Consider the following 16,009-nt stretch of genomic DNA (forward strand, 5'->3'; position numbering starts at 1 on the left):
GTTGATTGGCTTGTTTGATTTCTTATTATTTAACTTTTTGAGTTCTTTGTATATCCTAGATATTAATCCTCTATCAGATGTATAGCTGGCAAAGATTTTTTCCCATTCTGTAGGTTGCCTCTTTGCTTTATTCACTGTGTTCTTTGCAATGCAAACTCTTTGTAATTTCATGAGGGCCCAGTGATTAATCTGTGGTTTTATTGCCCAAGCAATTGGGGTTGTCTTCAGAAAGTCTTTGCCAAGACCAATATGTTGAAGGGTTTTCCCTACTTTTTCCTCTAGCAGTTTCAGAGTTTCAGGTCTGATGTTAAGGTCTTTAATCCATTTGGACTTAATTCTTGTGCATGGAGAGAGAGAAGAATCTATTTTCATCCTTCTATGGATATATGTCCAGTTTTCCCAACACCATTTGCTGAAGAGGCTGTCTTTTCTCCAATGAGTATTTTTGGCATTTTGATCGAATATCAGCTACCTGGACTTACATCTGGGTCCTCTATTTTGTTCCATTGATCTACATGTCTGTTTTTGTGCCAGTACCACACTCTTTTTGTTACTATGGCTCTGTAGTGTAGGTTAAAATCAGGTATGGTGATACCACCAGCCTTATTTTTGTTGCTCAGTATTATTTTAGATATTTGAGGTTTTTTGTGCTTCCAAATGAATTTTTGGATTTTTTTTTCTATTTCCATGAAGAATGCCTTAGGAATTTTGATAGGGATTGCATTAAATGTATAGATTGCTTTTTGTAAGATTGCCAACAAATTGAAGGATCCTGCTTTTTAACCCAGTCTGCAAACCTATGTCTTTTGGTTGGGACATTGAGGCCATTGATATTAAGTGATATTATTGAAAGGTGTGTATTTATGTTTGCCATTTTTTTTGTGGTTCCGGTTCTACCTTTGCTCTCTTGTGTTAATTAGTATTTGAGTATTGCTTGTTTTTTCCAGTTCCTTATATATGTGCTTTTCCTTCTCTTCAGCATGGAGGATTCTTTCAAGTATTTTCTGTAGAGCTGGTTTTGTCTTCAAATACTCCTTTAGCCTGCTTTTGTAATGGAATCTCCTTTTTTCTCCGTCCATTTGAATGGATAGCTTTGCAGGATAAAGTAACCTTGGTTGACAGTTGCTATCTTTCAGAATTTGGAATATATCACTCCAAGCCCTTCTGGTTTTTAAAGTTTGTGTTGAGTAATCTGCTGTAATCCTGATGGGCTTGCCTTTGTAGGTAACTTGATTTTTCTCTATGACTGCTTTCAATATTTTTTCTTTGGATTGTGTGTTTGGTAGCTTGATTATTATATGGCGAGGAGAGGTTCTTTCCAGGTTTTGTCTGGCTGGTGTTCTAAAGGATTCCTATATTTGCATTGGCATCTTTTTCCCAATTTGGGGGAAGTTTTATTCTATGATTTTGTTGAGGACACATACTATGCCTTTGGAGTGAAATTCTTCTCCTTCTACTAAGCCCTGAATTCTTATATTTGACCTTTTCATAGTGTCCCGAATATCTTGAAATTCCCATTCATACTTTTCTATTAGTTTGTCTTTCTCTTTGTTGGACTGTATTAGATCTGCCACCTGGTCTTCTAGCTTAGATATTCTGTCCTCTCCTTCATCCATTCTACTGGTGAGATTTTTCTACAGGGTTTTTTATTTCATTAACTGTGTTCTTCATTGCTAGTAATTCTGACTGATTTTTCTTTATTACTTCTATTTCCTTATTTATGTCTTGTATTGACTTCTTTATTTCATTAACTTGGTGTCCTGTATCTTCTTTGATTCCTTTGATTTCCTTTTTGTTTCTTTTGGTTTGTTCTTTGACTTCTTTGAACATATTTACAATCATTCTTTTGAAATCTTTCTCAGGCATTTCCTCCAACTCGTTCTCACTGGAGGTCATCTCTGATGCATTAATACTTTTTGGTGGATTTATATTGTCTTGACTTTTGGTGTTTCTTGTGTTATAATGTATATTTTTTGCATCTTGGATTAAGTTAATGCTTGGATTTTCTAGTTTGCTGGGTATTCTTAGCTGTATCAATTGATCTGATGTTATATATCTTCAGTGTAGTAGATTAAGATGCTAGGTGTGGCTCTTAACACTCTCATAGTATCTAGAAAAGTGTTCCTAGGGGTTAAGTTTGCCTGCTATGGGAGTATTCAAGTAGGCTGAGTGTAACAAAATACAGGTAGATTATAAAATTTAACTAAATGCTGTATACATTCAACAACAGCACCGAGTATTTATGCAAGAGTAGGTGTTATAACAACCAGATCCTCTATCAACACAGAGGTTAAGATTTCTGGTCTGTTGAGGGTTCCAAGTCAGCTTGTGACCAAGTGAGACCCTTCCCTGGTGCAATCCCAGTTACCTTTTTGGATGATTTTGGTCTCAGTCAAATAGGGTGGCTGGGTCGCTGGACTACTGTTTTCTGGAGCTGGACACTGGCTTTTTCTGCAGGGCAAACCAAGCCTGGAAACTGTGGCCCTGCAGATGGACACCCCGGCTGCTGGAACCGCCGCCGCTGCTGCTGAAGCTGCTGCTGCCGCTGCTGAAGCCGTGGCTGCCGGAACCGCTGCTGCTGCTCCTGGAGCCACTGTTGCTGGTGCCAGAGCTGCTGCTGTTGCTGCTGGAGCTGTGGCTTGCACCGCCGCTTCTGCTGCCAGAGCCGGGGCACCGCTACCGGAGCTACTTTGGCCTGCCTGCGTGGGCTCTGGATGCTCTGCAACTCTCCTACTTCTCTGCTGCCATTTTAATTTCTCATCCACCTCACTTTTTAGTAAAAGTGTGTATTTTGATGGGTTTTCTTTGGCTTTTTCTCCCCTAGGCTGTTTTGGCATGGTTCCTATGACACCATCTTAACTGGAAGTCTGGTTTTCCTTTTCTAAGACATATTTTTATTTATTTGCAAGCAGAGCAAGACAGACTGAGATGGGGGGCAGGAGAAAGAGAATGGGCATACTTGGGGCCTATAGCTGCTGCAAACAAACTCAAGATGCATGCACCCCTGGCTTTACGTTATTAGCTGCCATCTGGAAAAAGTGGGTTCTCTATCCAAGAGTGAGAGCACTCACTGATCAAAGGGGATTAACATATCTATTTAGAAGACTTTTTTAAAAAAATAATTTAACTTTCTTTATTTAAAACCAGCATTTCTCTCAAGAATGACACACCCCAAAATGCACCCCTATACTGCCCAACATAGCTAAGTACATATGAAGTCAATGGTGTGCCCTGTTAGCATGCTGCCGTGTATGGTCATAAAACAAGTCCTCCCCCACCCACGCCCTGGCACCTGGCTAACATCGATAAATGACTGTGCACTGCGTGATGATACAATTAGGTGAGAACTCTGGTTTATGCAATCAGCTGCCACAGAGGTTGCACCCAAACCTGAAGCCCTAGTAAGGCTCTGGTGGTGGTTCATGGCGTCAGCCGTGCTCATCCCACAACACCAGGTGAATACTGTGGTCAGGCATGCTGGTGGCAAAAGCCAAGCCAGTGTCATTGTGCCCATCCAGTCCATTCAGCCAGGATGCCTCACCTGCCAGGAAGCTGGAGCCTCTCTTTGATTCCCTGTACTCCGGCAGAGGTCAGCAGCTAATCAGGCTCTCTGTCCTCAAGCCCATGGTGTACAGATAGCAGTTGTCAAACCGCAAGGCAAAGACATCTCCAAAGCCAAGCAAGGCCAAGTTTGCTACCTCATGTGTCTTGATGACCCTGAGAATATCATAAGTGGCAAAGTCCCACTAGTAGAGACCAAGGGTCGAACTACAGACAATGTATTTACGGTCAAATGAAGTCTTGGCTACAGGCAGATATCTTCAAAGACAGACAACAGCTTTAAGTACTTGGAATTGATTTCTCTCCCAATTGGTCAAATCTTGATTTCGTGTCTGTCCGCACTTAAGAGGAAATAGTCCCCAAGGCTGTGCAGAACAGACTTGATTTTGTCCTTCTGCAAAACCACCTTGGTGACCCAGTGAGTGTGTTTGAGCATATTCCAGCAGATAAAGCCCATACTTTCAGTGACCAGGCTATCCAGTTCATCAGTGTAGTTCACACTAAACACTGTCCCCATGTGTCCCTGGAAGTGTTGGGTCCTGGCTCGGGAACTCCGTTCCCAGCAGGCCACAGTAGTGTCAAAGGAGCCCATCACAAGCTTCTCCTCATCTGCCTTTGCTGCCACACAAGTGTGAGTCTGGCTGTGCTTACATCCCATAGTTTTACAGATGAGTCATCTGACGCTGTACAGAGAAGTCCATCTTTGTAGTAAAAATGCACACAGTCTGGCACTATGTCTAATTAATGAAGAGGTCTTAAAGGCTTCATGGTCCCCCAGTTGCCTCATTCTCAAAATAGCCTTCAAATAAACCTTCCTGAGCAGACTCAGCTATCTGCAGACCCAAATTTCTATATGCAGTCTGCACAGGAATTTACCACCTTATCCCACTGCTTAGAGATAATAAAGGCTGAAGATGGAGCCACTTTAACAACTAAAAATTGAGCTCTAGGGGAAGGAGTTTGAGGAAGTCCCACATGAGGAGACTCTTCAGGTTACTGGAGAGATGTCTGAGCTGGGCTGCCCCACTCAGACTAACCAGGCAACCCAGAGTTTCATTTTTCTGCAGTCCCTCAGAGAAATACATATAACAGAAATGTTATCAAGCCATGTGTCAAAGTCCTTTCTGTCCGCAAGGTTATGGAAAAATTTACCTGAGCGACGGAGAGATGGCTAGAGGTTAAGGTGCTTGTCTGCAGAGCCTGAAGACCTGGGTTTGATTCCCCAGCACCCAAGTAAAGCCAGATACACAAAATGGCACACACATCTAGAGTTTGTTTGCAGTGGCTAGAGGCCCTGGCATGCCCATGCTCTCTCTCTGCTTGCAAATAAATAAATTTAAAAAATTAAAACAATATAGATAGATTGAGAAGCACCAACATCCCTTTAATAGAAATTTCAGAAAAAAAAATCAAGCAAATGGACCAAAGAAATAACTAAGCGAATGATTGAATAAGGTGCTCCAGAAGTAAAAAGGACTCAACCCTTGAGATTAGCAGTGTTCATGGAAAGTCTGGCACAACTGGTCAAAACAGACTCACTGCTAGACACATCTTGATAAAGCTTGGGAGATTAGTGATAAACAAAATAGCTAAGACATTCATCTGATAGAAGACTAATATCTAGAATATACCAAAAACTCAAAAAACAAAAACCTGAACATCAAGAAAGAATGGCTATACAATTGACCAGAGAATTCTCAAAAGAAACACAAATGACTAATATTTTAAAAAGTGCTCAACATCCTTAGTCATCAGAGAAATAAAAATTAAAACTACTTTGAGACTCCATCTCACTTTGGTCAGTATAGCTAGCATCAAAAGACAAGTTGGGCCGGGCATGGTGGCACACACCTTTAATCCCAACACTTGGGAGGCAGAGACAGGAGGATCACTGTGAGTTCAGGACCACCCTGAGACTACATAGTGAATTCCAGGTCAGCCTGAGCTAAAGTGTGACCCTATCTCGACAAACAAAAACAAAAACAAAAAAAACCCAAAACAAACAAAAAAAGACATGGCCTGCCCTGGAGAAATGTCTTAATGGTTAAAGCACTTGCCTTCCCTGGGAAGCTTAAGGATCTATGCTTGATTCCCAAGTACCCACATAAGCCAGCTGCACAGGATGATGTATGAGTCTGGAGTTTATTTACAGTGGCTAAAGGCCCTGGCATGCTTATTCTATCTGCTACCTCCTTCTTTCTTTCTCTCTCTCTCTCAAATAAACAAATAAATAAAAATTTTAGAGACGACACAATTAATGCTGATGAGGATGTGGGAAAAGGGGGGAAGCCCTTTTTCACTGTTAGTGGGAGTGTTAGGTGCTGTAGCCATTTTGGAAATCAATGTAGAGGTTCCTAAAAAAACTAAAAATTAGGTATCTTTATGACCCGGGTATGCTGCTCCCGGGCACACACCCTGAAGAGTCTATAATTCAGTGATACTTGCTCAGCCATGTTTGTTGCTGCTCTAAACATAACAGTTAAGAAATAGAACCAAGCCAGGCATCGTGGCACACGCCTTTAATCCCAGCACTTGTGAGGCAGAGGTAGGAGGATTGCCATGAGTTCGAGGCCACCCTGAGACTACATAGTGAATTCCAAGTCAGCCTGGGCTAGCGTGAAACCCTACCTCAAAAAACAGAATCAGCTCAGACACCCATCAACTGATGAATGGGTAGTAAAGGTGTAGCATATACATACACAGTGGAATTTTACTGTTCTGAAGAAAAATAAAATTATGAAAACTCCAGGAAAATGGGTGCATCTGGAAAATATAGTAAGTGAGTTAAACCAGGCTCAGAAATGTTCTCTCTCAAGTGTATATCCTAGCTTCAAGTTGCTAATAGTAGGTATAGGTAGGAATGAGGATCTGTAGATACCAGGAAGCTAGAAAGGGGTTATGGGGAAGGGGCGGATTTGTGAAGGAATGGTGGAATTCATATGACATGAAAGGGAGAGTGTGTGTGTAGTGGGAAGGCTGCAGACAGTGGGAAAGACGTAAGCCGGGACAGGGTTGGGGAAAAAGGGAAAAAGGGGTGGTGGAAGGATAAACAAAAATTAAGGACACATGAATAAGCCATATGTAAACCTTTCACTTGGTAAGTCAATTTAAAATACAAGCTGTTTTTTTTAAATTTTATTTATTTATTTGAGACAGCAAGAGAGAAAGAGGCAGACACACACACATACACACACACAGAAAGAATGGCACATCAGGGCCTCTAGCCATTGCAAATGAACTCTAAACATGTGCTATTGGTGCAGCTTGCTTATGTGGGGAATCAAACTAAGTCCTTTGGCTTTGCAGGCAAATGCCTTGACTACTAAGCCATCTCTCCAGCCCCAAGCTGTTTTTTTTTTTTTTTTAATTAGAACAGTTATTTATTTATTTATTTGAGAGAGAGAGAGAATATGCACCAGGGCCTTCAGTCACTGCAAACGAACTCTAGATGCACGTGTTCCCTTGTGTGCATGTGTGACATTGTATGCTGCATTATTATGTGTCTACCTTACATGGAACCTGGAGATTTGAACATGAGCTCTTAGGTAACACAGGCAAGCACCTTAACCACTAATCCATCTCTGTAGCCCACAGGCTATTGGTTTTTGTTGTTGTTGTTGTTGTTTTGTTTTAAGTCTTTGAATGAAGATCTCCCAAGATGGGTGGACACAGTTGCTTCCAGAAACCATGTTATTAACCAAAAATTCCAATGCCAGGGATAATTTCAAATAATTTGTTGACCAGGGAGAGGCTACAGAAGTTCCTAAAACAATATAGTCTACTTCCATTGCTCTTGGTTGCCCACCAAATTAGATGGGGAGTCCTTATTACTGAACACCACATGCTTCAGTTGTGGGATGTAGAGAAACCAGTGGAAGTGAGCTGGAAGCCAATGGGATAGCTTTCTCCAGCTGTGGGCCCTGGGTACTCCACAGCTGACCTGTCAGGCAAGATGTGCTCACTGGTGCAATAATGGCATTAATGTTACAGGAGTAACTCATTGAGGCCTGCTTTACAGGAGGAAATTCATGCTTAGTACTGTAAATGTGCCAAAAGCCTGTAGCTGCTGACAAAGGCCCTAGTGGGGAAACCTACTACTGTAGTTATTTTTGCTAAATAGACAGCATATCAAACTGCTTTCTAAAAATCTATGTCTCAAGCAAAAATAGAGCCTCATGAACATTTTAAAATTATTAGGTGTCTTGGTCCATTTTCTGTTATCAATAACAACTATGGTTCTGGTCCAAGGTCAAGAGGTCTCAACTGGCGATTGTCTTTCTTGCTATCCAAATCCCAAAATAGCACAGTGCATCATCACCTGATAAGAGGAGTTACAAAGAGACCAGGAAAAATTGCTTATAGCAGATTCTCTTTTTAGATTATTCATTAATCATATGAATGGATTGACACACCCATGAGCACAAAGCTCTTATCATCTCTTTTTGTTGTTGAGACGGTTTCATGTAGCCTAAACTGGCCTCCCAACTAGTTGTGCAGCTGGAGATGGCCTCAGCTTGTAACCCTTCTGGTTCTACATTCCGTGTGCTGGGGTCTGAGCTCAAGACCTTGTGCATGCTAGGCAAGCACTTTAACCACTGAATTACATCCCTACCCCCCAAACCACCTCTTAAAGGTTCTATCTGCTCTCTCTTCAACTTCATAATGGGAATGCAGTTTCAACATAAGTTTCAGAGGGCTCAAACTATAGATCATTTCTAGTCATTTATTTTAAATTCCTGATTTGGGGCTGGAGAGACGGCTTAGCAGTTAAGGAGCTTGCTTGTGAAGCCTAAGGAGCCAGGTTCAATTTCCCAGAACTCGCGTAAGCCAGATGCACAAGGTGGCACATGCGTTTGAAGTTCATTTGCAGTGGCTCGAGGCCCTGGCACACCCATTATCCCTCTTAAATAAGTAAATGTAAAATATTGGAAAAAAAACTGATTTTATTTTGTATAATACATATTACTAAAAACTTTGTATAGGTGTGGTGTTGCATGCAAGTTCATGTATGTTTATGTGTGCTTGTAGCCAGGTTTTTTTAAATTTAATTTTTTATTGACAACTTCCATAATTGTAAACAATATCCCAGGGTAATTCTGTCCCTCCCCCACTTTCCCTTTTGAAACTCCACTCTCCATCATATCCCCTCCCCCTCTCAGTCTCTCTTTTATTTTGATGTCATGATGTTTTCTTCCTATTATTATTATTATTATTTTTTTTTTTTTGGTTTTTTCAAGGTAGGGTCTCACTCTGGTCCAGGCTGACCTGGAATTAACTCTGTAGTCTCAGGGTGGCCTCGAACTCATGGCGATCCTCCTACCTCTGCCTCCCAAGTGCTGGGATTAAAGGCGTGCGCCACCACGCCCGGCTGTTTTCTTCCTATTATGACAGTCTTGTGTAGGTAGTGTCAGGCACTGTGAGGTCATTGATATCCAGGCCATTTTGTGTCTGCAGGAGTATGTTGTAAGGAATCCTATCCTTCCTTTGACTCTTACATTCTTTCCACCACCTCTTCCGCAATGGTCCCTGAGCCATGGAAGGTGTGATTGAGATATTTCAGTGCCTAGCATACCAGAGTTTATTTCCTTAATCACTTGCTACCATATGTTTTTTGAGATGGGGTCTCTCACTGAACCTGTGTGTATGTGCACCAAGATTTGCTAGCCAGTAAGCCTCAGGGATATTCCTGTTTTTGCCTTCTCAGCTTTGGGATTACAGGTGGACATCACTAAAATCCTTTTTAAAAAACTCCAACTTAAACAAAATACAAGGTGGGGGGGTTGCTGGAGAGATGGCTTAGTGGTTAAGACGTTTGCCTGCAAAGCCAAGACCCAGGTTTGATTCCCCAGGACCCACATTAATCAGATGCACAAGGGGGCTCACATGTCTGGAGTTCTTTTGCAGTGGCTGGAGACCCTGGAGCGCCATTCTCTCTCTCTCCCTCTTTCTCTTTCAAATAAATAAATTTTAAAAAAATATCAAGGCATTTAAGTAAGGTGTGGAAAGATGGGAAGAATTTAGTGGGAGGGGAAAGGGAAAAATATAAGTGGAAATAAAAATGTATATGTGTATGAAACTGTCAAAAATTTAAAAAAATTAAACCCCAATTTTAAAAAATAGTTGAATATTAGGCTGGGGAAATGGCTTAGCAGTTAAGGCATTTGTCTAAGCCTAAGGACCCTGGTTCAATTCCCCAGGACCCACGTGAACCAGATACACAAGGGGGTGCATGTGTCTGGAGTTCATATGTAGTGGATGGAGGCCCTGGCGTGCCCAGTCCGTCTGTGGTGGTTTGATTCAGGTGTCCCCCATAAACTTAGGTGTTCTGAATGCTAGGTTCCCAGCTGATGGAGATTTGGGAACTAACACCTCCTGGAGGGAGTGTATTGTTGGGGGCGGGCTTATGGGTATTAAACCCAGTTTCCCCATGCCAGTGTTTGGCACACCCTCCTGTTGCTGTGGTCCACCTTCTGTTGGCCAGGGGGTGATGTCCACTCTCGGCTCATGCCATCGTTTTCCCCTGCCATTGTGAAGCTTCCCCTCGAGCCTGTAAGCCAAAATAAATCTCTTTTTCCCAGAAGCTACTCTTGTTGGGTGATTTCTACCAGCAATGTGAACCGGACTGCAACACTAAAGTGGTACCGAGGAGTGGGATTGCTGCTAGACACCTGTGTGGCTTTGGTCTTTTGGAGCTGATTTTCAAGAGGAATGTGGCACGATTTGAAACCTTGGCCTAAGAGATGCTTTGCAGTGCTGTAAGTACAGCTTGATGGACTTTTCTGGTCTGAGCTGCAAGACCTGAATGCAGTAAAAACTATGGACTGTGAGGTTTGGCTTATGAGGGTGAGAAAGAGCTGTGCTTGGATTGGGCTAGCAGTTTGTGTGAGAAGCTTGCTCTTGTGCCCGTGTCCTGAGAAGTTGTGCAGGGTTGCTTTGCGTAGAAATGAACTGGTGTGTACAGAGGGATATGGCACAGCAAGAAAAACCTTTGGGTGAACTGTTGCCCGTTCAGCTGCAACTGAGAGATTACAACTTTTGAGACTGGGCTAGCTGACCTGCGCTGGGGCAACAAGAATGTAGACTCTTTTGAAGGGGCCTTGGTGGTCAAGGAGTGTCCTGTTCTTCGAAGTCTGATTTATTCCCCCCTGGATTAACAAATTGGCACCCTACCTGGTAACGTGGAGTATAAAAAATGCTGGAAAGAGGGTCATTGAGTTTGTAACACGGTCTTGTGTTTTGGAAATGGCCATGGGCAGTGTGAAGCAGGTTTGCTGGTTGCCTGCATAGAGATCCCATGGGGCCATGAAGATGAACCGTGGATTGCAGTGGAGACCCAGTGGAGATGCCGGGACCATGAGATGGCTGCCGAGGAGCTGCCGGCCCCGATGAAGTTTCCCAGGACTGTGAGTAGCCTAGCTGGAGGGGCAGAATTGGAATGCCAGAGACTTGTTGCTGGTTAGAATTATCGGACTTGAAGATTTGTCACTGGCTAGTTGCTGGACTTGAAGCTACAGAGTTTGATATTTGCCCTGGTTGTTTTAAATCTTGTATTGGTTGAATGTTTCTTTTCTATGCCCAATGCCATCTTTTGCAGTGTGAATATTGATTTTGTGCCATTATGGGTTTTTTTGAGGTTATTTGTTTTGGTATTGTGGCTCAGTTAAAAGATCTTGGACTATGGAGATGTATGAACATCATTGGAATTGATAAAAACTATGGGGACTTTTAAAATGAGATGAATGCATTGTATTTTACATCATGTATGAATATCAGTTTATGGGGGCCAGCAGTGGAATGTGGTGGTTTGATTCAGGTGTCCCCCATAAACTTAGGTATTCTGAATGCTAGGTTCCCAGCTGATGGAGATTTGGGAATTAACGCCTCCTGGAGAGAGTGTATTGTTGGGGGCGGTCTTATGGGTATTAAAGCCAGTTTCCCCATGCCAGTGTTTGGCACACCCTCCTGTTGCTGTAGTCTACCTTCTGTTGGCCAGGGGGTGATGTCCACCCTCTGCTCATGCCATCGTTTTCCCCTGCCATCGTGGAGCTTCCCCTCGAGCCTGTAAGCCAAAATAAATCTCTTTTTCCCAGAAGCTACTCTTGTTGGGTGATTTCTACCAGCAATGTGAACCGGACTGCAACACCGTCTTTCTCTCTGCCTCTTCCTCTCTCTCTTTCAAATAAATATTTTTTTAAAAAATAGTTGAATGTTATAATAGATGCAGTTAAAACTACGTGCTAAGAACTTTTCTAATCCTCCACTTATGTCAGCACTATAGCAGGAACTGAACACATCAAATTAAGTACTTTGCTCTCAGGCAACTAGTACATTGCCACCACTTCAATGTTGTGATTGTAGCAAGTACAGAATGCAAAGTAAACATGGATGCAGTGCTAAAACAAAGGACACTGAAAGGCTTTCTGGAAAAGCCAGGACACTTGAGCTCAGTTTTAAAAATAAGGAATTAAGGGAGCTGGAGAGATTGCTTAGTGGTTAAAGCACTTGCTTGCAAAGCCAAAGGACCCAGTTTTGATTCCCTAGTACCACGTAAGCCAGATGCACAAAAGAGTGCATGCGTCTGGTTTGTTTGCAGTGGCTGGAGGCCCTGGCGCACCCACTCTTTCTCTGTTTGCAATAAATAAATAAAATTAAAAATTTTTCATAAGGAATTATGGCCGGGCATGGTGGCGCATACCTTTAGTCCTAGCACTTGGGAGGCAGAGGTAGGAGGATCTCCATGAGTTTGAGTCCACCCTGAGATTACATAATGAATTCTGGGTCAGCCTGGGCTACAGTAAGACCCTACCTCAAAAAAAAAAAAAAAAAAAGGAATAGGAGTTAGGTATGGTAGTGTATGCCTGTAATCACAGCCCTCAGGAAGACATGGAGGATCATGATCTTGGCGCCAGTCTTAGCTCCACAGCCAGAGACTGGGATATGAAAATATATATATGGAGAGAGAGAGTCTGATGAGGCAGGAAAGTGCATTAACACCCTTGGACTTTGCTTGGCTTGAGTTTCACACATACACCCTTCTAAAAAGTAACCAGGTGGCTCCCTGACAACAGCACAGTAACCTCCTTTTTGTGAATAGTTTCCATTTAAACATACTCTAAAGCATACCTTGGAAGCAGAAGCAGGGGGCCAATTTGGCCTGAATTCTAGGGAGAATTCCCTATTTACTATCCTATGCCTATGCAGCACTGGAAGTATATATAATTAAGCAAGATGGGAAAGGAAATGTACAATTTACTAAGGCTTACATAATTCAAGCCTGTCAATCAAATGGAAAACCATCCATAGTCCACTCCTAGCAGCCACCTCCTCCTCCTGGATCCCAAGCAATATTCTGCTAACTCAAGGAGCCCTAGTGTATCTTTCTAATACTTTTGGATTTTTTTTTCCACACCCTGGTTTTATGCTGGGGAATAACCCAGGGCTTATTGCATGCTAGGCAGAAACACTAACCACTTAATCACATCCCTAGCTAGCACTTTACCTTTGAATACGAGGTCTTGTTGTTTTGCTCTTTTGTGTAATGCCCAAAACTTGGAAACACCTGGTGCACCCAACCACCAGCAACACTGACCCCAGCCCCCTCCAAAAAAAAAAAATAAAAGAGGTAAAAACATGGTATTCCCAGCAAGGCAACCGATAACTAAGAAGGTACAGTCAGCATCAAATAGCACAATGTGTATGATGAGTACAAAGGCCAGGCGAAGGAAAATTAAGGTATTTTGGCATTTGTATTGAAAACTGAGGCAGAGGATCAGCTGCTTACCAATTCATTAAGTTTCTTAATTACATTATACTGAACTTCTTATATTTAAAACAACCCAATGTTTAGCGATGAATTTATTTAATAAATCCTTTGTCTATCTTGGTCCAGTAATACATTACAAGAGACCTGCTGTTCAAAGCATGTCACTTAACCAATCATTAGGCCTCTCTCTATAGGTTCTTCATTTAGAAATGACCAAGATTAACCATAATAACCAGCAGCTCTCCCAAATTATGTTTAAAAATTGAAGGTTACAGGGCTGGAGAGATGGCTTAGCGGTTAAACGCTTGCCTGTGAAGCCTAAGGACCCTGGTTCAAGGCTCGGTTCTCCAGGTCCCACGTTAGCCAGATGCACAAGGGGGCGCACGCATCTGGAGTTCGTTTGCAGAGGCTGGAAGCCCTGGCGCACCCATTCTCTCTCTCTCCTTCTATCTGTCTTTCTCTCTGTGTCTGTCACTCACAAATAAATAAATAAAAAATTAAAAAAAATTGAAGGTTACAAACATGTTTAAGGGACATATTATGCATACAGAACATACAAAACATTTATTGTTAGCTAGGTATGGTGGCACATGCCTTTAATCCCTGCACTTCAGGAGGCAGAGGTAGGAGGACTCCTGTGAGTTCGAGGCCACCTTGAAACTAGAGTGAATTCCAGGTCAGCTTGAGCTAGAGTGGGACCCTACCTCAAAAAAAACCAAAACATTTATTGTTGAAAGAGTGAACAACTGAATCTTTATGTTTCAGGTTGAGAAATAGAACACTGCCAGCCTCTAGAAGCCTCCTCCCATGTGTCAATTCTAGGTATCAACATGCTAAGCAATAGCTCTACCACTGAGCTACATACCCAGCTCAGAAGGCATGCATTTTTATATTTTATTTATTTGCTTGAGATAAATAGACAGAAACAGAGAGAGAGGGGGACAGATAGAATGGGCATGCCAGGGCTTCTAGCCATTGCAAATGAACACCAGACACATGCGCCACCTTGGGCATTTGGTTTTACATGGGTACCAGGGAATCAAGCCTGGGTCCTCAGGCTTTTCAGGCAAGTGCCTTAACCGCTAAGCCATTTCTCCAGCCCCAAGGAATGCATTTTAATACAACAACTTTAGAAAACTAGTTTGGTATTATTTACTAAAGCTACACTTTGCATACCATACAAATTAGTAATTCTATTCCTAGAAAACAACCCTCAAAAGTACATTAATATATAAACACACACTTAATATATTCACTGTAAGGATGGAAAAATTCCTGTAAGCACAACTCATAACCTCAAACAAGAAGTCACCCAATTCCCATCAACAATAGAATGGATAAGTACTAAATAGTCTTAAAAAAAAAAACCTGTAGCATTTGAAATCAGAGGGAGAATGGGCTAGGAAGAGGTTTGAGGAGGATCTTCAATGGAATAGGTAATGTCTTTAAAAACAGGAATATTTTACATACAATCATTAAGCTGTATGATCATGTACTTTTCTCTGTTCAAATTGAGCTACTTTAAAAAAGAGTATACTAGGCAGGTATGGTGGTGTGCACCTTCACTCCCAGCACGCAGGAGGCAGAGATAGAAGGACTGTTGTGAATTCAAGGCTACCCTGGGGCTACAGACTAAATTCCAGGTCAGCCTGGGCTAGAGTGAAACCCTACCTCGAAAAAACAAACAAACAAAAAAGTATATTGTGACTTCCAGTTAAGGTGGTGGTGTAGGAACCATGCCAACGTAGCCTAGGGGGAAAAAAGCCAAAACAAAACAAAACAAAACAAAACAACATCAAAATACACTCTTCTACTAAAAAGTGAGGAGTACAAAAAATATCAACTGCAACAGAGAAGAGAGATTCAGAGCATCTAGAGTCCATAGAAGAAGGAAGAAGTGGCTCCAGCAGCAACAGCAGAACCAAGTCCGCTTGGCCCAGGCGCAGTGTAGCCACAAAAGTGACCCTAAGTGTTGGGTTTGCCTGCTATGAAAGTATTCAAATAGGCTGAGTGGAACAAAATACAGGCAAATTCTAAAATTTAACTAAACCATATACACATTCAATGAAAAACAGCACAGAGTATTTATGCAAGAGTAGGTATTATGACAACCAGATCCTCTAATAGTCACAGTTCCTAAGGATGTGTGTTGTCCCACAGCCTTGATCCTATCAATTGGGAGGCTAAGATTTCTGGTTTGTAGAAGATTCTATTTCAGCTTGTGACCAAGTGAGACCCTTCCCCAATGAAGGACAGATGAGGAAACAAAGGCACTATAAATTAGGAAGCAACAAATGACAAGCCCAAAATATAGCTTATCTGAGGATGCCAAATATGACCATTCATCATATTTAACATCTAACTTGCCCTGACATGGAAGGTGCAATTAGCACTTCTGGTTCAAGCCTATATACCAGGCATTTTTGGTGGGTACTGACCTAGTATAGCCCCCGTTACCTTTTGGGATGGCTTTGGTCTGAATTATTATTAAAAAGCAGGATCCTTCAATTTGTTGCCTCCAAGAAATTCACCTTTCTACAAAGGATGAATACTATCTTAGGGTGAAAGGTTGGAAAACAGTGTTTCAAACAAATGGGCCTAGAAAACAAGCAGGAGTTACTATCCTAATATTTGACAAGGTAGACTTCAGACCAATATTAGTTAGGAGACCAACATTAGTTAGGA

General features: G+C 42.0%; 1 pseudogene; it reads right to left on the reverse strand.

Moving 5' to 3' along the window:
• Nucleotides 1-3,699: 3,699 nt before the first annotated feature.
• Nucleotides 3,700-7,562, reverse strand: LOC101603829 (annotated as a pseudogene).
• Between the last annotated feature and the right edge of the window lie 8,447 nt (nucleotides 7,563-16,009).

Source organism: Jaculus jaculus, chromosome 9 (assembly GCF_020740685.1).
Source record: "Jaculus jaculus isolate mJacJac1 chromosome 9, mJacJac1.mat.Y.cur, whole genome shotgun sequence".
NCBI lineage: Eukaryota > Metazoa > Chordata > Mammalia > Rodentia > Dipodidae > Jaculus > Jaculus jaculus.